This window comes from Protopterus annectens, chromosome 11.part0, assembly GCF_019279795.1.
Source record: "Protopterus annectens isolate FY-2018-M chromosome 11.part0, PAN1.0, whole genome shotgun sequence".
NCBI lineage: Eukaryota > Metazoa > Chordata > Ceratodontiformes > Protopteridae > Protopterus > Protopterus annectens.
In genome coordinates, this window is record NC_056745.1 from 247,760,983 (window position 1) to 247,783,926 (window position 22,944).

The window sequence follows — 22,944 nt, forward strand, 5'->3', positions numbered from 1 at the left end:
ATGAGAGATACTATGTAAATGTTTGATGGGCCACTAATGCTGTCTGTGTGATCCATCTTCAACAGGACAATGACACCTCTCTGCATTTAGTCAGGCATGGCAGTGCACCTGCTAAGTAACAAGGCAATAACACCACTCTGCATTTAGTCAGGCATGGCAGTGCACCTGCTAAGTAACAGGGCAATGACACCACTCTGCATTTAGTCAGGCATGGCAGTGCACCTGCTAAGTAACAGGACAATGACACCACTCTGCATTTAGTCAGGCATGACAGTGCACCTGCTAAGTAACAGGGCAATGACACCACTCTGCATTTAGTCAGACATGACGGTGCACCTCCTAAGTAACAGGGCAATGACACCTCTCTGCATTTAATCAGGCATGGTGGTGCACCTCCTAAGTAACAGGGCAATGACACCATTCTGCATTTAGTCAGGTGTGATGGTGCTCCTAAGTAATAGGGCAATGACACCTCTCTGCATTTAGTCAGGCATGGAAGTGCACCTCCTAAGTAACAGGGCAGTGACACCTCTCTGCATTTAGTCAGGCATGGCAGTGCATCTCCTAAGTAACAGGGCAATGACACCACTCTGCATTTAGTCAGGCATGGCAGTGCACCTCCTAAGTAATAGGACAATGGCACCCCTCTGCATTTCATTAAGCATGGTGCTGCACCTTCTAAGTATAATTCTGCACAATTCTCTGCTTATACAGAAGCAGTGCTGTACAAAGTGCTGTGGGACTTGTAATGCAAATTGTGCTATCAGTGTGTGGCAGGCAGGAAGGATACAATGTATTACATTAAATATTGTAAGGCATCTCTTAGTAAGCAGAATAGCATGGCCAGCCTTAGTGACAGAGGCTTCGGATTTGGTAATGTTAGTGGAAGAGTTTATCAGAGCAAGTTTTGGCAGTGTAGAAACCAAGCAAGAAGATGACGTTGGTGAATTACATAACAGTTGTATTAGACATGTGTGCCTGTGTTTGTGTATGTGAATTACATAACAGTTGTATTAGACATGTGTGCCTGTGTTTGTGTATGTGTATCCTTATCTAAGCTGCTCTGGGTCTTGTCTACCTTGGAGCCATGCAAGTAATGTAGCAGTTTGTTTTTCTGTTTTGTCCCCACCGCTGGCTGGCTGCTTGTCTGTTTGGCTGGTGTCCCCTGCAAGCTGACCCAGGGTTGCATCCCTATCTATCACACTATTTCTATGTTTCTACTTTTTCCTTATAGGATTTCTAGAAAAGTGCAAAGCATTTTTGATATGATCTCACCAGTCTGTGGCAGACTGAGAGTATAACTTCCCTATCTGTGGAGTCTATGCTCAGTGGAATAGAAGTAAGCAATTTGTTGGTTGTTCCTGCAGAGGTGTCTACTTGTTGCAGGTCTGGAGTGATTATCTATCCATTGTCCTTTTCAGCCACCATCCCTCATAGTTTAGCAGACCCTAAGTTGCATGTGACAGTTTCTGTCCAGAATGTATAACCTTGTTCTACGGCCACTTCTCGAGTCACCTGCAGCATAATCCAGATCTATATAAAGAGTTTTCCCCCAATGTAAGACTGTGGCCAAAGTTTTGATATTCATATGCAAATAGGCTCAGCTTTTTATTCACCTCCTCCAGCATTACAGAGAAGAAAATGTTGAATGTTAAGAGTTCCAGCAATGTTTTTTACAGCAGTTCACTGGCGCCTTGCCCACCCCCACTCCCAACAGTCTCCCATAGCCATTATACTATGATTTCTTTTTCACAAACATTTTATCACCCATTTCATAAATTTTAAACCTACTCCTAGTCCTTTCAGAGTAAAGAATAGTGTATTATGATACAAAATCAAAGATGTTACAGAAGTTCAGACAGACATCATTCACTAATACTTCCTCATCTAGCTCTGCTACCATCCATTCACAGCACAACAAGAAGTCTAATTTACAGGTTTTCTTGACAGAGATGCTCTGCTAATTTGAGTTTAGAAGCTACTTGCACTTTAGAAAATCCTTTAAACCTTACTTATAGGATGACTCTATCTCCTTTCCTGCCACTGATGTCAGGCTAACCAGCCTGAGGTTACCTGGGGTGACCTTTTTCCTCCTGCTATACAAAGGGGTGGCTGAATGTGTCTTCTATTCAGCTACTATTTTCCAGGGGCAACAGTGTTATTAAAGTTATTAAAGGTTTCAGTCAGTGGTTATATCAGGGACTGTGATAGGCTTTCATGTAATGTGATTAGTGTTCTGTCTATGCCCTGTGCTTTGTCATCTGACTTGACCAGTCCCTCTGTTACTTCTTTCTTCTGTACTGGTCCATATGTCCATCTTTCATTTCACTTTACCTTCATCACCTTGCAATATGGTTCAATTAACTCCTTTGTAATCTGACAAGCTTTTGCAGTAATTTCTCTGATGGATAGTACTGTGAAAAAATATTACTGACAGCCACTTTCAGTCAACATTTAAATTTATACTTATCTTAAATGCTTTACAACTGTATTAAATACTTTGCAGCTGTGCAGATGGGGGATGGGAGTGGCACTTACATGGGGATGCAAGCAGGCCTGCCTCCACAAAAGTTTATTTTGTGATTCTTTGAAAGTTGCTTTTAGTGACAGTTTTTGAAGTATTGTCTGTCAGAGACATTTTGGTTGATGAATCATTATGAATCCACTTTTTTTATGAATACTAATACAAATGATTTATCATGACTTCAGCAATGTTCTTGTTTCTCCTAGCACTTCTCTCATCATTGAGCAAACCATGTTGTAGGATGGGCCCCTCTTCTGTTATGAAATATGCACTTTATCCACTGAGCTTATTTCTACTCTAGTCTGGCCTTGGCCTTTGAAGCCAGCTTAGATACTTCCCTCCATGCTTTGATTTTAATCTGCTTTTTCTCAAACTCTCCTACTTAACCCACTATTCAAGTGCTCTGTGTTTATTCCTTGGACCACCATTCAAATACTCTGTATTGATTCCTAAATACTAATAGAATCTCCTTTCTCAAGCACTTTAGTGTGCTGTTGATCATTACTTTACTTGTATAATCATATACCATTGCATACCTTTCAGAATTCTCTCACTGGGCCTTATCTACAGATTGTTTGCCTCTCTATTTCTTCCCATTGTCCTACTTCTCTCATACATCCACTTCCAAATGCTTGAAATCCATCTTTTAGTACCACTCTCCTGTCTTTGGGGATGTTCACAGCCCTGTCTAAGGTGAATCATACTGTAGCATTGTCAGTGCTGGCTAGTGGCATCTCACCTCTCATCATGAACTTTGCTCAGCCTGATAAGGACAATATGTAGAGCATTGTTTTGGCTGGTGCTAGCCGATATTAGTTGTACAGATTCATCCTGATACAGTGAATTTGGCAGGATCTTTTCTTTTCAGATGGATGTCACAAGTGTCAAAACACGTCTGACAGAATGCGATTTCCCATCACTGCTGTGACAAACCGAAATGCTACCAGCCCAGCTATCTGGAATTTTGTAAATAACTATATGTCATTTGAAAATATTAATATGATTTATATAGAAATGTGACACTGCCAGCCCAGGTATCTGGAATTTTGTAAATAATCGTATGTCATTTGTGAATATTAATATGATCCATAGGCTTGTCCTACAAATGTAAGAGAAATATATGTTATGTGTATATTAAACTACTGGTGCAGACGTGTGTGTTGAACTGTATATTATGTACTAAGCTTCAAGAATGTAACCACAGTGTACCCTGCTGAAAAAGAGTAGAAATGTGTATAATCTATATAGCCGTGCAGTTGTGTGTTTTGATGGCAGAAGTTGGAACATACAGAGTTAACTTGCAAAACCTCAGGAAAATAAGTGGAAATTGTTTTACAATTCTGTTATCTCTGTTTCAGCTCAGAGCAGACACAATGTCTAGAGTTGGAAGTTTTCCTATTGTCTTGAAACAGAAATAATTACTAGGTTTCAAATACAAAAGTGTTTAACTGTTTTACGACTTTGCCTAGAACTTCCAGTTCTAGGCAAACTTCTGAGAGATATGTACCTCTGACACAGAAGTGGTAAATTCTAAGTTCCTGTTATCCTGGAAACTGAAGGTAGGTAACAAAGAGTGATGTCATCCCAGCTAACCCAGAAGTAATGTGTATTATTAATTTAAGAACTATCTCAGAGAGCGAGTCTGTGCATTTTGTATTTGTCTTTGAAAATGGAAACATCCTCTCATCAGCACGTGATTGCTAATAGTAAGCAACCAGGGTACAGTAATCCCTCTTAGATATAGATATGAATATAGTAAAGATTAGTTTAGTTGTTTTCTGTATTTATTTAAGACTGTCCTGCAATGTTGTTTTAACATATTTCCTGCGATTCTGAACTCTGTAGTCACTCTGCTGAGTTATTGAATTTTGTCTTGTTCTTTTATTATTATTAAATATATTTAAACTTTTGAATTGTCACTGGTTTGTTTAGAGGTATTTAAGCTCTTAGGGTACTTACATATGTATTTGATGACACTATACAAGCCACTCCTAAATAGCCTTGAAAGTATTGGTCACACTTAACATTTGGATAATAGTAACATTACACAGTAAGATTGATCACCCTTTGGGAAAGGCTTAAAGTAGCTGATAAGGGATTCTGGTGGCATTGCTAACTACCTTATAGTCTGGGCAGAAGGCAGCATAGCTAGTAAACCTGTGTCAGCCTTTCCCAGGTGTATGTGTTTATGTATAAATGAAATCTCAAAGTGTGTGTGTGTGTGTGTGTGTGTCAGCTACTTGGGCAGGGACACGAGGTTGGACAGAGAGAGTGCTGGCAGGACTTGGCTTGGAACACTGGCTAAGGACTCAACTCTATAGCTGTGCCAATGGGGAGTCTTACTGGGGATCTGGAGAAAGAGGGAGAAACTTGCCCCAGACTGACTGCGATCTCTGTGTGCTCATAAGGGAAATTGTACTTCACTGTGTGTTTACTTTTCATCCTCCCAATGTGTACATCCCTCACTGGTGCTAGTTATGAGGATTGAGGCTCCTTGATTACTGGGCTAGTGCAGGGGTGTTACAACTGCCACCATCCTTTTTCTGCCCCCATAACCCCTGAACATGTCCACCAGTAGACTGATTTGCCCAGTATGTAACAAATGGTGTCTGCCTGACAGTTTTCCCCATATTCTGTCTGCAGTTCACCTGCCAGTGTGCTTAACATTCCTGTTCTGTTAAACTCTGCTCTTCTCTTGCCTTCTTTCACCATCACACAGCTCCGTGCTTTCATAAACCACCACTACATTGCATCTATGATATTCATGTTATTGTGCTATTGTTTAGGTATGATCTATAGGATCCCTATCTAAACAGTGAATGTTCACAACAGCAAATGTTATACCATCAAACTGAGAGCATCAAAAACCAGGAACACATTGTGGTTTTGCCCCTTTCCCTAATGTAGTGTGATCTCTGAGTTTGTATATATAATAAGGAGGGGTGGGGGTGGATAGAGGTTTGCCCCCTGCAAAAAAGTAGGTTATGTCTTTGCTGTTTTAGTTATGATGTTCCGGATTTTTGATGTTCTTGTTTTGATGTTATAAAGTTTGCTGGTGTGAACATTCCATGTTTAGATAGCAATCCGATCTATAAGTTAGATGCATCACTTGTTTTTTTTTTTTTTTTTGTTTGTATGTTTGGGGGGGGGGGGCTGAAATCCATACTTGTTTAACTACCTTGCTATGACTTGCGTGACATTTATATACAATATGTGGAAACAGACTCAGGTTAAAATATATAACTAATAGACAAGCAAGGTGCAATACCAATATGCTGACTGAATCAAAATAAAAAGGAGTTAAGAATACAAATTGTAAGTGGAAAATAAAATACAGAATTGATGACTATTTGTACCATATGTCTGAATTGTACCCCATTTTGAACAATTGCTTGTACTGCTTAATAAAAAAGTAAACATGTAGATCCCATATTTAATTATAAAAATTTCAAACTAAAGTCATTGCTAAAAATATTTAATGTCAGTGCTCTTTTAAATGGCACAGTCTGTAAACATAAAAGCAACATACTACAGACATACTGAGAGTTTCTTTTTTAAAATTGCTAGCATCTGGAATGCATTATGACTGTTCCACATTTTAAGACACATTTTTCCTCATCTGGGAGACCTAAGGCTGTGACATATAATTTATACCTAGTACTTCATCAAAATTAATCTGAAATTATCAAGAAGCATTAGCTTTGACACTTATTTTCCATTGTGTTAGATTCAATTTTCAGACCGTATTCATAACCTAATTTTGTCTTTTTGACAGAATACATCCCTTGTGCATCTTGTTGCTTTAATAATGTTAGTATGATTATGACCCTCCCAAAAATAGAAGTTTCAAAGTGAACAAGACAAATGACAGAACTTTTTATTATTCTAGACATTCTTTTTTGTTTATACATAGATAAGATAGTAGTACTGTTTCTTTTATGACTCTTAACACATGCCCTAGACACAATCAGTTAAAATAAATAATAATAAAGACAGAGTATAAATATCATACCTGACATAGCATGTAGTTAGAACAATACAATACATTTGACCAGGAGGTCAAGATAATCTGTTCACTAAACCTTTCATTCAGGCAGAGAAATAGATTATAGTATCTTTACAGAGAAATTCATCATAGATGCTAGTAACATTTATCCTGTTTATATACTTGGAACAATCTCAAAGTCCTGCTAACACAATCATAGCCCAGACACAGTCATATTTTTTCACAGGAGCATGAGTAACCTGACCAGTGACTGAAGGGGATGGTGAGACAACCTGCATAAGGACAGACTTGAACGGGATGATGTCGATCTGTTGCGGTAACATTGTGATACCATTATAGCAAACCTCATTAGAAATGATCCATTACAGTCCTGTTATGCTGTGCACAGAAGTAAATGACAGCATGACAACCTGTTCAAAGTGCAATGCAGACAGTTGTTCAATCACTCTTAGGTTCTGGAACTATGAAGTGATATCATGACACCATGTTGATATACACCCAGCGTTTAATAGTGGCATTGTAACTAGTGACATAATTTACTACTATTATTTATGATGACACTGCAAGATGTATTTTTGAGTATTTATAGCAGCACCAAAATGTATAACTTCAAATCATTTTAATTTATTTATGTGCCCTTCAGAAAACAACTTTACATTTAACCTGGAGTTGGAATTACAAATAACGTATATAACTTATAGGGCTACTACTTGAAGCCTGAATTTAGTACAGCACCTCAAACTCTGACATCTACAGAGGTGGGTCAGGCATTGCACATGGCAACTTCCATAGATACTGTGGATATGGCAGTGATCATGCAAATTATTCCATATAATGTAGCTCAGGATCCAGTAAGTAATGTAAAGGCATATAGCTTATGGTATTGTGTCTATTGGAAAGGTCTTGGCCTCTAGGAATTTGCAGAGAGAGAAGTAGGTGAGCACTCCTGAAAATAACAGTGTGACCTTGGATCTTCAGTTCTCTCCATCCAATCCAACCTGCATAATTATTACACTGTAGCTTAGTGTACCCCTCCTAGTCCTGTTTTCTCTTCATCATCCCAAGAAAATATAAATAATAGTCACTCAAGATCATATGGTTCTTATGCGCTAAAGAACTTCAATCATAATAAAACAATTTGTCTTGGAGTTATTTCATTTACTTAAGCAAACTTATTGTAATTTAAAGAATACTTCCCTATAATCTAGCATCCCTTCTCCAGGTTATCCTAATCTGAATGCACGCAACACTGTTTGTAGCTGCATAGTGATCATAATGACATAACATACTGCTAGTGGTAGAGATGTGACCAAATGTAGATAATACTGCTTGTAGTCAAGTGTCAATCATAATGTGTATAATGGTTTTGGTTGTCATGTGGCAATCATATTGTACATAACAGTGTTGGTAGTGAAGTGGTAATCATAAATGTACATAGTGTTGGTACTGAAGTGGCAATCACAGTGTACATAATAGTGTTGGTACTCAAGTGGGAATCATAACGTACATAACAGTGTTGATGGTCAACAGGCAATTGTAATGTATGTCACGAAAAGAGATACTGCCAGCCCAGCTATCTGGAATTTTGTAAATGATTATATGTCATTTGCGAATATCAACATGATTCATATGATTGTGTTACAAATGTATTAGAACTGCATGTCATATAATATAGTTTGTATAGACATGTGTGCTGAAGAGATGTTTTGTAAAGTACTGAGCTATAATGTAACCACACCATGCTCTTTTGGAATAGAACAGAAATGTACCTGCACTATTGTAACTGCTTAGATGTACAAATTTTAACAATGGAAACTGAAACACAAGAGGTTAACTACAGAAAAAAAGCTGAAATTAAATTACATTATGGCCAAGCAATTATAGTGCAGTGACAGACACAATGTCTAGAACTAGAAGTTGTTTGTATTGTTGTGGGTGTGTTTATTGTTTTATGACTTCCAGGATCTGCCTTAGATCTAAGAAAATCCATTGTTTATATATTTTCACAGGTAGATGCTAAATGCTACCAGCTGCATCAATGGCTGTTTTTCACCTTGGATAGAGTCAGATGACAAGAAGTGATGTCATCCTGCAAGCTATCCCAGCAGTAATATTTGAGATATTATTTTAAGAACTCTTTGAAAGAAACTGACTATTCTATATTTGTCTTTGACCTGATGACATCAGCTGGAAGACCCATTCACCACATCTGCTTTGCTTGCTCTGAAGTAAGTTACTAGGGTACATTAATTCGCTTAGATTGCAGTCAGGAATATAGCAAAGCTTAATTTAGATGTTTTTCTTTATTTATTTATTTGAGACTATCCTGCAATGTTGTTTTAAATATTTCCTTGTGATTTTGAACTCTGATGTTACTGTGATTATATACTGTGTATTTTCTTGCTCTTTTATTATTTATTATTAAACATATTTAAACCATTCATTGTGGCTGATATTTGTGAGACCTATTTAAGTTCTGACAGTACTTGCATATTTATTTGGTGACACTGTGTAGGCCACTTCTAATAGCCTTGCTCTGGGTCAAACCACTATTTGTATTGATAGCAACATTACACAGTAAGATTGGGCATCCTTTGTTAAGGGCCTTAAAGTAGCTGATAAGGAGTTGGCTGGTGGCAGTAATAACTACCATATAGTCTGGGCAGAAAGGGGCATAGCTAGTAAACCTGTGCCAGCCTTTTCCAGGTGTGTGTGTATAAATCAAACCTCAAAGAGTGTGTGTGCCAGCTACTTGGGCAGGGACACAAAGTACTAGTTGGAGAGAGAGGGTGCTGGGGTCTTGACTTGGCCACTCAGCTGAGATCTCAACTCTATAGTTGTACTAGTGGGGAGTCTTATTGGGGATATGGAGAAAGAGGGAGAAACCAGCCCGGGACTGACTGAGGTCTCTGTGTGCTCTTAAGGGAAATTGCACTTGATGCAGAGAGCTGCATCTGGAAACACTGTGTATGTAACTTGTCATCCTCCCAATGTATGCTTCTCACTGGTGCTAGTGGTGAGGATTGAGGTTCTTTGATTACTGGTCCAGTGGCGGGGCATCACAATGTACATAGTGTTGGTAGTGAAGTGGCAGTAACAGTGTAGATAATAGTGTTGGCAGTCAAGTGTCTGTGATAATGTACATAGTGTTGGAAGTGAACTGGCAATCAAAATGTACATAATAGTGTTGGCAGTCAAGTGGCAATCATAATATACATAACATTGCTGGTAGTCAAGTTACAGTTATAATGTACATAATAGTGTTAATAATCAAGTGGCAATCATAATGTATGTAACAGTGTTGGTAATTATCATAATATACATAACAGTGTTGATAGTCAAGTGACAGTCATAATGTATATAACAGTGTCAGTACTGAAGTGGCAGTCATAAAGTACATATCAGTGCTGGTAGTCAAGTGGAAATTATAATATACATAGTGCTGAGAGTGAAGTGGCAATCATAAATGTATATAATAGTGTTGGTAGCCAACTGGCAATCATAATTTACATAACATTGTTGGTAGACAAGTGAGAATCATAATGTACATAACATTGTTGGTAGTTAAGTGTCACTCATAATATACATAACAGTATTGGTAATTAAGTGGCAATCATAACATACATAACAGTGTCGGAAGTGAAGTGACAATCATAAAGTACATAACAGTGTTCATAGGTTCATAGGTATGCACTAGGCTAATGGCCCTGGAGCCTTTAAAAACCTAGCCTATAGGATTACCTTGACATCGTGCCACCCGACCCTAGTTACCAGTGCCTCTGTCGTGTAGAGCCACTGAAGTGATCCCGGGGAGAATTTTCTATTTCCCATCCACTCATCAAGATTTCTCTTGAAGAGGGCCAGTAAGATGCTCTGTTTGACATGTATGGGGAGTCAATTTCATAGCAAGGGCAGTCTCTGGGTTATGAACCTATCCCTCCGGCATGTTCTGCTGATTGCGGTAATGAGGTTGAGGTCACTGGAGCGTGTGGTGCAGAGAGATTGGGATTTCTTTAGATGTAGCATTTCTAACAGAGCTGGATCAGACATGGCTTTGTTTGTCAAGCAGAGATCACCTCTAAGTAGGCGACATGAGACAGAGAATAGTTGGCGTTTTTTGAGTCTGTTCATATAGGACAAGTGTTTAAGGCCTAGGATCCTCTTTGTGAGGTACTTTTGCAGCATCTCCAGTTGTTGCAGGTGTCTAGTGAGGTACATGTTAAATGAGGCATTGTACTCAATGATTGGCCTAATGATGGAATAGTACAGGGAGACAATAACCTCTTTCTTCCTGGATGCAATACCCTTAGTAATGAGATGTGCCACATAGAAGGACTTTCTGCCCACAGTGGCAATGTGGTGGTCAAAAGAGAGGCTGCTGTCAACCTGTGTTCCCAGATCTCTTATAACACCTTCTGTGTTCAGTGGACTACCATTGATGTGGTAATTTATGGGAACCAGGTTTTTCCCAAAGGGGATGACGACACATTTTTTGCCATTGAGCTTAAGGCCATGGTTCTGACACCAGTCATTGGTCTCAGTGAGGCCTTTCTGTAGGATGTCAACATCACTTGGGGAGTTAATAATAGCTCCAGACTTACAAATGTCTGCAGACTTTGTCAGCCAGAGACCCTTTGTGTTGGCCTGCACTTCAGAGAAGTAGATACCAAACAAGAGAGGACCCAGGACCAAACCCTGTGAGATTCCACTCATGACTGGTAGGCAGTCTGACTTTGAGTCCACTACTTTCATACTGTGGATTCTATCTGTGAGCCAGTTTGCATCCCACCTAGTGATATAGGGGTTGATGCCTAGCTTAGTGAGATTTTCTATGATTCCTGAATGGGGAATGGCATCAAACGTCTTGACCAGATCAAGGTTGGCTGTATGAACCACCTTGCCTTCATCCACACCTCTGGTGACTGACTCAAAGAAGTCGTCCAAGTTGAGCAGGCATGATCTACCCTTCATAAAACCAAACTGTGTGGTATCCAGAGTTTGATGATTCCCTATATCCTTGTTTATTAGGTCCATGATGATGCATTCCCATAGTTTTGCATATCAGACTTGTCAGGGCTAATGGGGCAATAGTTCCCAGGGTCTGTAGTCGTTCCTCCTTTTTGGAGAGGGATGATTGTAGCAGTGCACCATTCAGTATGGACAAAGCCTGAGGTGAGTCTGTGATTGAACAGGGCACACAGGTGAAGTGCCAATTCACTCTGTAGTTCATGTAGAACACAGTCAGGGATATTGTCAGGTCCCATGGAAGCTGTATTCTTGGCTTTGGACAGTGCTATTTTAACTTGTGCGACAGTAATACTAAGTGCCTGGCAATCTACTGGTATTGTGATTGGTCCTTTGGGGGGAGAGGGGTAAAGTTGGCACTGAATCTGCCGGCCAGTATATTGGCAATATCTGTTGGCTCGGTATAGGAGGTACCATTGTGCAGTAGCTCAGAGCAAATCTGGGTATTGCCATGGAGATTCTTTACATAACTATATAAGGCCTTGTGGTAGTCTTTACTATCTGCTGAAATTCTGTTTTCATAGCTAGCTTTAGAGGATTTGATGAGGGATCTCAACTTTTTGTTGAAGCTGATAAGGGAGTTTTTCCAGTCTTAGGACTTCACCTTATTCCGCATCAGTTTTCTTCTTCTGTTGTAGAGTTTGTTTATGGCAGGGGACCACCAGATTGGCTTCCTTTTTTGGAGGAGAGCGTCTTGGTTCTATTGGGTATTGTGAGATCCATGCATTTGTGTACGTGTTTGTACAGTGCATTGGTATATGATTCAGTGTTGGTAGCCAAGTGGAAATCATAATACACATAACACTGCTGGGAGTGAAGTGGCAATCATAAATGTGTATAACAGTGTTGGTAGTCAACTGGCAATCATAATGAACATAACATTGTTGGCAGTCAAGTGTCAATCATAGTGTACATAACAGTGTTGGTAGTCAAGTGTCAATCATAATGTACATAACAGTGTTGGTAGTCAAGTGTCAATCATAATGTACATAACATTGTTGGTAGTCAGGTGGTAAACATAATACACATAACAGTGTTTGTAGTCAAATGACAGACACAGTGTACATAAACAATCATTTTTTTCTCTATTATTCTTTAATTTAAACTTTCACAGCCTTTTGCTTCTCCCTAATCACAGTAAGTACATATACAATTATATGTCTGACCAGAAATCTCCAAACTGTGCAATCAACAGTTCATCCTTCCTGGCTTACATCTAAGAATATTTATCCTAGTGCCACCAAGTAGTAATATTCCTAATCCCTTCCCATGTTGCACACAACCCTTCCACATCACATTTTTCCAAAATGTCTCTCTTTGCGTATTATTCATGTCTTTTATTTCCAAAAGACAAAATCCCAAGCAACATTCCTCCATCACTAAATTACAACAAATCTTTGATCTTCAATCAATACTGTTTGCATTCAATGGCAATAAAGAAAAAAAATACACATTTCCCTTATTTGTTACTTATTCTTTCTGCCTTCTTTTTTATTCCCTGTATATAACACTATGCTGTGTAGATTTTAACTCCATGTCTTCCTTACCATATTATTTTCTTCTTCTTCTTTCAGCTTTTCCTGGTTAGGGGTCGCCACAGTGGATCATCTGTCCGCTCTTGATTGGCAGTGGAATTTTACTGTGTCGAGTTGCCAGCCCAACACCCAACCTGCACACACTCACACCTAGGGCCAATTTAGAGTGTCCAATCCACCTACTGCATGTCTTTGGGATGTGGGAGGAAACCGGAGGAAACCCACGCGACCACAGGGAGGACATGCAGACTCTGCACAGAAGGCACCCCAGCTGAGAATTGAACTGGAGAACCTCTTGTTGTGAGGTGGCAACGCTAACCGCTGCACCACCATGGACGCCCTCTCTTCCTTACCATATTGCTCTTCAATTTGAAGTTATGTTCCACAGATGCTCCATCTTCTTGTTGTTGTACCCATTTTACCTCAGCAACTTGCTTTTTATTTCTCTCCAGACATTCTCCCCTTCATATTGATTCTCATTTCCTTGGAATATTTCCTAGCAAACTTTCACTAGAGCCACTTTTAATATGTGTTGTGCTTTGTTCATACTTTCAATTACATCTTTATGTATAAAATTTATTACAGCATTATTATCATTATTGACTTCCTCTCTTCACAATCAAACCATAATCCTTTCCATACTTTGAGCATGTTAGAATTTTTGCAATCTGTCCCTTTTCCAACACTGGTGACATTCTGTATCAGCCCTACAGTGGTAACATATTTAACTGCCCCACATATTTCAGAGTCTCTGATATCATTGATATTTGTAACATAGGGCAGATGCTTCAGCTTGTCTTTGTGCTCCTTCAAAGTTGTCCACATTTCCTGTGTACCAGACACAATCTTCGGTCATCAAACTATTTTCTGACTTTTACAGACTGGATTCTTATCAACAATCACCCAGACCTGTATAACACGAGTACCCTCCCAGATGATATAGGTGACAACCTACTCACTTACATCATTAAGCATAAAGTAGATAACCACCACCAAGTTCTATATAAATCTATCAGAAACAACAAGAACTTTAACTCCACTGACTTTCAGAATGAACTCAGAGCATGCAGTTGGGCCATACTTAAAGAATTTCCACTAGATGATGCTGTAGCCTACTTTAATTCTAAATTCTTCTCCATTCTAGATTCCCATGCACCTATCTGCACCATCAGAGCCAAAAATAAGACCGTCCCCTGGCTCTCTAAAGTAACCAAAACCAAAATCATAGCAAGAAATAAAGCATGGGACAAATGGCACACCTCCAAAGACCTACTTGACTATATTAAATTCCAACAACTAAGGAATGATACCAAGAAAGTCACACTGATAGACAAAAAAAACTTCTATCAAGACCTTCAGCAAAAACACCAGAACAAACCTCAAAAACTTTGGGCAGGCATAAACAAACTGCTGCACCCTGGCCAAACCTCCACCCCCTCCCCCTCAACTTGCGACCTTAAAACTCAAGAGGAAACTGCTAACATCATTAACAATTTTATTACCAAAACCATCCAATCACTAGCTAATCAACTACCCCCACCATCCCCTTTCAAAACTCCTCCACAACCACTACCCCACTCCCTTTCACCTTCCAACCTGTATCTAAATCCACCATCTGATCTCTAATTAACAAGCTAAAGCCCACTACCCTGGCAGCTGATCTCCTCCCACCAGAATATTTACAAAAAGGGGTAGATGCCATTGCATACCCTGTCTTGATCATAATAAACCACACCTTGACTGAGCCACTATCCCCTCTCAATGGAAGATTTCCCATGTCATACCTCTTTATAAAGGAGGGAAATCTTTAGACCTCTCAATCTTCTGACCAATAGCCATACTATCACCATTGGCCAAAATTATGGAAAAGTGCATCCACAACCAATTAATGCACTATCTCACCCAAAATAAACTACTGGCCAACTCTCAGCATGGTTTTAAGCCAGACCACAGCACCCCATCAGCCCTCCTATCCTTCTCTAACTCTATCAACATCAATCAAAACAATAACAAACTTACCTCTGCTCTCTTCCTAGATCTCTCTAAGGCCTTTGATATGGTCAGTCACCAATAACTTCTCTGTACCCTGAATGAACTGTCACTGAATAGTAGCTCTATTAAATGGTTCCAATCTTACCTGTCTGATAGACTGCAAGTAGTTTTATGGTAGAATACCCTATCCACACATCTACCCATTACTCTAGGAGTCCCCCAAGGCTCCATAACAGGACCACTACTCTTATCACTCTTTATCAATGACCTACACACCATCACTCCCAAGGCCACCTGCATCCAATACACGGATGACTCTACTTTAATATGTACCACCTCCTCCTCAACTGAGCTTATGACCCTAACCCAGAATACTTTCAATGATGTAGAAAAATGGTTCACAAACCATCAGCTTCTATTAAACCCCAACAAAACTAAACTGCTCATCTTTTCCCCACCTGCAAATCCTCCTCACCATTCTTTACTATAAGTTCCAACAATGGCACAATTATATCCCCAGATACTCGCACAAAACTCCTGGGTGTCACAGTCGATAACGGCCTTAAAATATGATATCCATGTCAATCAAACCATCAAATCTGTCAAAAAAAAATGGGCTCCCTATACAGGATCAAACCCTTCCTCACTCCTTCTGCAAGAGCAACTACCAAGCCACCCTTACCAAACTTGCTAGTTGTTACAGCCATATTGCTAGATTTGCTACAGGTGCTACCTCTAGGACCCACCATTGTATCAACCTAACTCAACTAGGATGGCTGGAGTGGCCCAGTCTTCTCTGATACAACCAACTTGAAATAACCCACAAAATACTATATCAACCCGAAAAAACACCAACGCTAGATAAAATCATCAAACCATACAGCAACCTAAGGTCACTACTCTCTGCTGACAAACTACTGGTACAAACAACTAAGAGCATAAATGTGGCTGGGGACTTTCTATTCACCAACTCAGTAGGCAAAACTTGGAATATGGTACCTGCCAAACTTACTCACCAATCCTCCTTAACCCAGTTCAAAAAAAGCCTCAAACTACACTTCTAACAGCATTGGAAATGTCCCTGCTTAAACCCCGACTAATCACCACCCGCTATTCCTGCAAACTCTCCCTAAGCATTTTAATCATATACTCTAATAAGTGTATGAATTCTTGATGGGACTTAGCCTATAACTGCATGTATTATTGTCTGAAACTGAAGCCGCATGATTTTGATGTTGTCTACTATGTTTTATCTAAGTTTGCAACCCTACTGAAAACTGCATATTATACTCATCTCTAAATGTTTATATTGTTCCTAATGTATTTGTACTCTGGTTTTTCGAGCTTTTCTCCCCAGGCCTCCGCTGAAAATGGACATATATCCAGTTGGACTTTCCCAGTAAATAAATGTAAAGTAAAAAATAAATAAATAACATTTTATTGGAATGTGCTGTTCTACTTAGATCATTAAAGTAAGCTTGTACATCTTCTTTTGCTACTTTATCCATTCTGAATTGCACATTTGCACATTGTGTGCCAGAAAATACATATTCATTACAAAGAAATATATTTTTCTTTTTGTCAACACAATCCTAAAATCTTCACAATAAAGAACACATTTCAAATAGTAACGCACAAAAAATTGTTCCCCAAGTGAATTAGAGAATGAATGTCTGCAGTTTTAAAATCCGAAGGCTCTAATATTTTGCCCCATGCATATTGTGATAAACCAAAATGCTGCCAGCCCAGCTAGCTGGATTTTTGTAAATAACTATATGTCAACTTGAAAATATTAATATGGTTTATATAGAATTGTGAAGGCTGCCAGCCCAGCTAGCTAGAATTTTGTAAAACATTTAATGTCATTTGTGAAGGGTAATATGACTTGTATACTTGTCCCATAAATGTAAGAAAACTGTATGTTATGTGCTGAGCTTCACGAATGTAACCACAGTGTACCCTACTGGAAAGGAACAGAGTTAACTTGCAAAACCCTAAGAAAATAAGTGGACAAGTAAAGAGTTTTACGATTGTGTTTGCCACAGCTAGAAGACAGAATGTCTGCAGCTAGAAATTCTTTCTATTGTCTGGAAACAGAAATAATTACAGGTTTCAAAGGTAAAAGTGTGTAACTGTTTTACGACTTCCAGTTTCATGCAAGCTTCTAAGAAATAAATATTTTTGACACAGGGGTGTTAAATTTTAAGTTCCTGTTAGCCTGGGAACTAAAGGCAGAGGTGGCAAGAATGATGCAATCTGAGATAACCCAGCAGAAATGTTTGATAGTGACTTAACAGCTATCTTAGAAAGTGAGTTTGTCCATTTTGTATTTTGTCTTGGATCTAACCATATCCATCTTCAGCACTTCTCATTTGGATTTGCCTTGCTCTATAAGTAAGACTTATATACAGTGATTTCTCTTAGAGATAGATAGAAACTTAATAAGATTAGTTTAGATGTTTCCTGTATGTATGTGAGACTGCTCTGCAATGTTATTTTAAAATATTTCCTGTGTTTCTGAACTCTGTTGTCACTGTGTTACATTATTGAATATTGCTTTGTTCGTTTATTATTTATTATTAAATACATTTAAACATTTTAATTGTGGCTGGTTTGTTTAGAGATATTTAAGTTCTCAGAGTATTTGCATATGTATTTGGTGGCACTGTACAGGCCACTCTTGAATAGCCTTAGTTTGGTCACACTTACCATTTGGATAATAGTAACATTGCACAGTAGAATTAGTCACCCTTTGGGAAGGGCCTTATAGTAGCTGATAAAGAGCTGGTTGGTGGCAATGATTGCTACCATATAGTCTGGGCAGAAGGGGGCATAGCTAGTGAACCTGTGCCAGCCTCCCCCAGGAGTGCTTGTGTGTTTGTATATAAATCAAATCTCAAAGTGTGTATGCATGTGTCAGCTTCTTGGGCAGGGACACAAAGCACTGGTTGGACAAAAAGGGTGCTGGAGGGTTTGGCTTGACAGCTCAGCTGAGATCTTAACCCTATAGAAAGAGGGAGAAACCAACACCAGACTGACTGTGATCTCTGTATGCTCTTAAGGGAAATTGTGCTTTACTGTGTGTGTACTTGTTATCCTCCTAATGTGCACATCCCCTCACTGGTGTTATTGGTAAGGATTGAGGCTCCTTGATTACTGGATCATTACAGGGGCATCACACATACAAGATGAAACATAGCCAGAGGATGGATCTGTGGAAGCTTGAAATGAAAGCCATGCAGAACACCCTCCTCTCCAAGGTTTCAACATGAAAGTCACCTTTTGTTTTGACTGAACGACTGGCAATTAACCAAATTTTCTATGTATCTTATTTTATGTTCTATGTTTTGTAAGTTTAAAGATTTTTTTAATTATAACAGAAGACATTCAGAAGTGAATATTGAGGCCAAGTACATTAAACTTTAAAGTAGAAGTTATTATTTTACTTGTACTATGTATTATGTGATAGTCTCCACATGGTTAATTTCTGATTATTCCTTCTGGCAATTTTCTCGAAACACTGAACCAGCCCCCCTGAGAACATACCCACATAGGCAGAAACAGGCTGATCTCCAGCAAATCCCTGGACCAATTATAGAGAAATACATGTGTACTGGGTTTAATTCCACCACCACGTTGTAAGAAACATGTATAAAAGTAGTAGCATTAGACTTTGGCAACACCCTAGGCAGCACTTATCCATCCTGAAAGCAGAACCTAAAATAAAAAGGACTTAAATCTAAGCTGATGCTTTTTTTAATTTTTTTTTTATATTTTATTTCATTCATTCTTCCATATTTTGGCTTTGTTTATTTTATGGACCATAATTTAATTGTATTACTCTTAATCTTCATGACCTCGGGTTAGTCAACTTTGCAAGTACCTGAAAGCACAGTGGTTATAACTTCAATCCATTGTGCTTGCAGAACAAAAACCTTGATTTTAAGGTCAGACGTAACAGGGATCATCCTTGTAGTCTGGAGCCTGATTCTCAAGAAAGTCCTTTCTCAGATTTTCCTCCTGAAGAATGGTAATTTTCTAGTGATATTGACAATATGAGGGACATTTTTTCAGTGAGAACAAAAAGACATGTCTGAATCTTACCAGAGGTATTATGCCTTATTATTGGTGAATTCCCCTCAACCTGCACCAGATCATCAAGTTTTGCCAGCCTTGGAGGATTCCTTTTTGACAGTCTGCACTGTTGCTGACAGTCAGACATCTGCTCCTTTAAAATGTATAAATTGTAAAAAGTGCCCTTGTTTCATAAATTCATTTTTCTTAATCCCAGGCAGATCCTGCAGTTATTTCCTTATCAAAGTCAGCCAAGCTTTTTTCCAGCTACCAACCTTACCACTTCTAGCAAACTGGGAAAGGTCTTGGATAACTTTGGTAAAAAAGAAAAATCTTCTTCTTACCCATTAGCCTTCAGAGTTGTGAATGGTTAGATGCACATGTCTACATTTCTGCTGGATTCCTATAATAATTTAAGTAATTTAATTGCTGTTCTGGCTCCTCCAGATGGTAAAACTTACATGAGTTCCATAGTATCTGCTACGTCTCAGGTAATTAAACATTCTTTGAAATGTGGTTATGACAGTGCTGATGCTGTGTCCAGGGCTGCTGCTACTGGCTCTGTTTTGAGAAAATTTGCTTGGTAACATTTCAAAAACAGCAAATGGATGTTAATTCAGAACTTTTAAATGCTCTTCTGAATAAATAGATGTTATATGACCCTTCCTCTGCTGAAGCTCTTAAAGACTTTGATGAAAGAGGAATGTTAATTCAAGGGATTACCCAGATTTTTCATCTTTCCTTTTCAAAAACATTTTTTTCTAATTCAGGTTTTTCTTTCAGAAAGAAGAACAAGTATACTCAGCAAGGTTTAGGGAAACAAAAATGTCAAAAAAAAAAAACAAAACAAAAAGCAGTGCAGAGAGGGTCAAAGAAGAAAGGAGAATTCTACCATAACCAATGATAATCTAAAAAAAATCTGACTGACTTTATGACCCTTTGGATTTTTTCCCTCCCTACCTCGGCAATCATGGAATCTGTCCCAGAGTTTAGGTCTTCATTCTTTTTTGTGCCACCAGACAATTTCAAACAGTTGGGCTTTGGGAATCATTTCAAAATATTACAGTTATCAATTGGACTCCCATCCTCCTAAGCAAATTGTCCTGTTCGCATGTGTTCTAAATCAGATGTTGTCTCAGGGGGGTGATAAATCTTTCTCTGTTATACCAAGTAGAGAAAAGTTGTTATCATGGAATCATTTTGGTGCCAAAGAAAGAAATTTCTTGAGACCTTCCCTAGACATTTTCATTACAAACTTTCACGTCATAGTTCCAAAGTTCAAAATCTTTTCTTTAAAGTCCCTATTGTCTCCTAATTCCTTCTTCCAGACTTCTGGTAATTTCAAACATAAAAAGTACTTCTCACATGCCAATCTGTAACAATTTCAGGTGCTTTTTTTTACTTTGCATCTGGTTTGCACTTTGGGTTTTCTGTATTACCCTCTGGGTTATATACAGCTCTGAGAATGTTTATGAACCATCTGGATCTTGTTTTAGCCCTTTGCAATTTGCAGGGCATTCACATTTTTGGTTATTTAGACAATTGCATTATTGTTTGTAGATTCCATCACAGTTTATCAAGAATCTCTGACTTTGGTACTAAACCTTTATCTCAGCTTGGGATTTCAGATGAACAGAGAGAGAAATCTTTCATTCCTTCTTCCAACATGGAATTTATAGCGTGTCTTCTATATACAGCATATAACAATGGTATTTCTTCCCCCAGACAAAGTACAGACTTACAGGCAACTTCTGACACTTTTAAACCAGAATCAGACATCTGCCATAGAATATCTTAGAATTCTAGGTTTGATGGCCTGAATCCTATTACATTGTATCTTTTCAAATTCCATTGCTGGGGTTTGTAAAAAGGAGTTAAACTGGCATCCTGTCTTGCCTTATATAAGTGGTACATTTTGAGTTATCTCTGCTTAATATCAGAGCTTTGGCCGGCTAACATCTACCTGAAATCAGCTGGACGTATAAGTGAATTTAAGTATACTTTTATCTGCTCTTTTGCATATAGTACTGTATTTAATTTATTTATTTGTGTTTTTTCACTGAATATTAACTCAACTGAAGTTGTGACTGTCTCTTTACAGTGAGTTCTCCACCCACCCGCCCTGTTCTTGTTTTGGTATTAATGTTGGTGGCTTTGAAATTGCCCGCCCCTCTTGTAGATTTGCATTTGGATACTCCTTCTGGGCCCATCTCATTTGCTCACTCAACTGAGTGCAGTGAAATCATATTCTGATTTCAGGCACTCCTACTGTGGACAAAGAGAGCATTTGGGAAGGACAACCCTTGTAGACTTTTAATCCTGCTCTGTTCCTTCCCTCAAAAAAAAAAAAAAAAAATATATATATATATATATATATATATATATATATATATATATATATATATATATATATATATATATATATATATACATCTTATTCGTCTGCTCTTACTGTAACTGTCTTAGTTGCTTTTCTGCATGCTATCTGTTCAGTCGCTCTTGCTCTGCACGTATTACTGCTTGTTAGTAGCCTTCTAATTTACTGCCTTCTACACTTGTTTTTTAGTCATTTGTTAATTTAATTGCATTTATTTGAACTGTATTTGCCGTAGTGTTGCTACACACTCGGGTGTGCTGGCCTGCACTACAATTTGAATTGTATTTACTGCTGTTTTAGCTGCTTTTCTGTAAGAAAAAAAAAAAATTCTAAGCTTGTTTCCTGCCTTTCCTGTAACTAGTCAAGTCCAGATACAGACTTGCTGTATCCAGGACTGTTGGCAAGCTTCTGAGCCCCCCAAGCCATTCTGTGTTGGAGGGAAACCTTCTAGCTTATCAGTGGGAGTGGTAAGCACTAGGTAGCCTATCTACCATGGGAAGAGTGGGTTTTGGCCCTGAAATTGTAGTTCATTGGCCATTTGGGCAGTTTTTCCATATTTTTCTACTTTATGGTTAAAAGCCCATTTGGCATTTGGTCCCCGCCTTTCCTATAACTAGTGTAATCCAGGTACAGATTTGCTGTATCCAGGACTGCTGGTAAGCTTCTGAGTCCCCCAAGCCCTTTTGTGTTGGAGAGAAGCCTTCTAGCTTATCAGTGGAAGTGGTAAGCACTAGGTAACCTATCTACCACAGGAGGAGTGGTTTCTGGCCCAGAAATTATAGTTTATTGGCCGTTTGGGAAGCTTTTCCATCTTTTTCAACCTTCTGATTTAAAAGCCTGTGTTTGCACTTGTTTCCTGCCTTTTCTGTTACTAGTCTAGTCCAGGTACAGATTTGCTGTATCCAGGACTCTTTGTAAGCTTCTGAGCCCCCCAAGCCTTTCCGTGTTGGAGGGAAGCCTTCTAGCTTATCAGTGGGAGTGGTAAGCATCAGATAGCCTATCTACCACAAGAGGAGTGGTCCCTAGCCCAGAAATTGTAGCTATTGGCTGTTTGAGCAGTTTTTTTTTCCATTTCTTTCAACTTTCTGGTTTGAAAGCCGCACTTGTGCCTGTTTCCTGCCTTTCCTATAACTAGCCTAGTCTGGTTACGGAGTTGCTGTATCCAGGATTGTTAGTAAACTTCTGAGCCCCCAAACCTTCCTGTGTTGGAGGAATACCTTCTAGCTTATCAGTGGGAGTGGTAAGCACTAGGTAGCCTATCCTCCATGGGAAGAGTGAGTTTTGGCCCAGAAACTGTAGTTTATTTGGCCATTTGGGCAGTTTTCCATCTCTTTCAACTTGCTGGCTTAAAAGCCTACATTTGTACTTGTTCCCCACCTTTCCTGTAACTAGTCTAGTCCAGGTACAGATT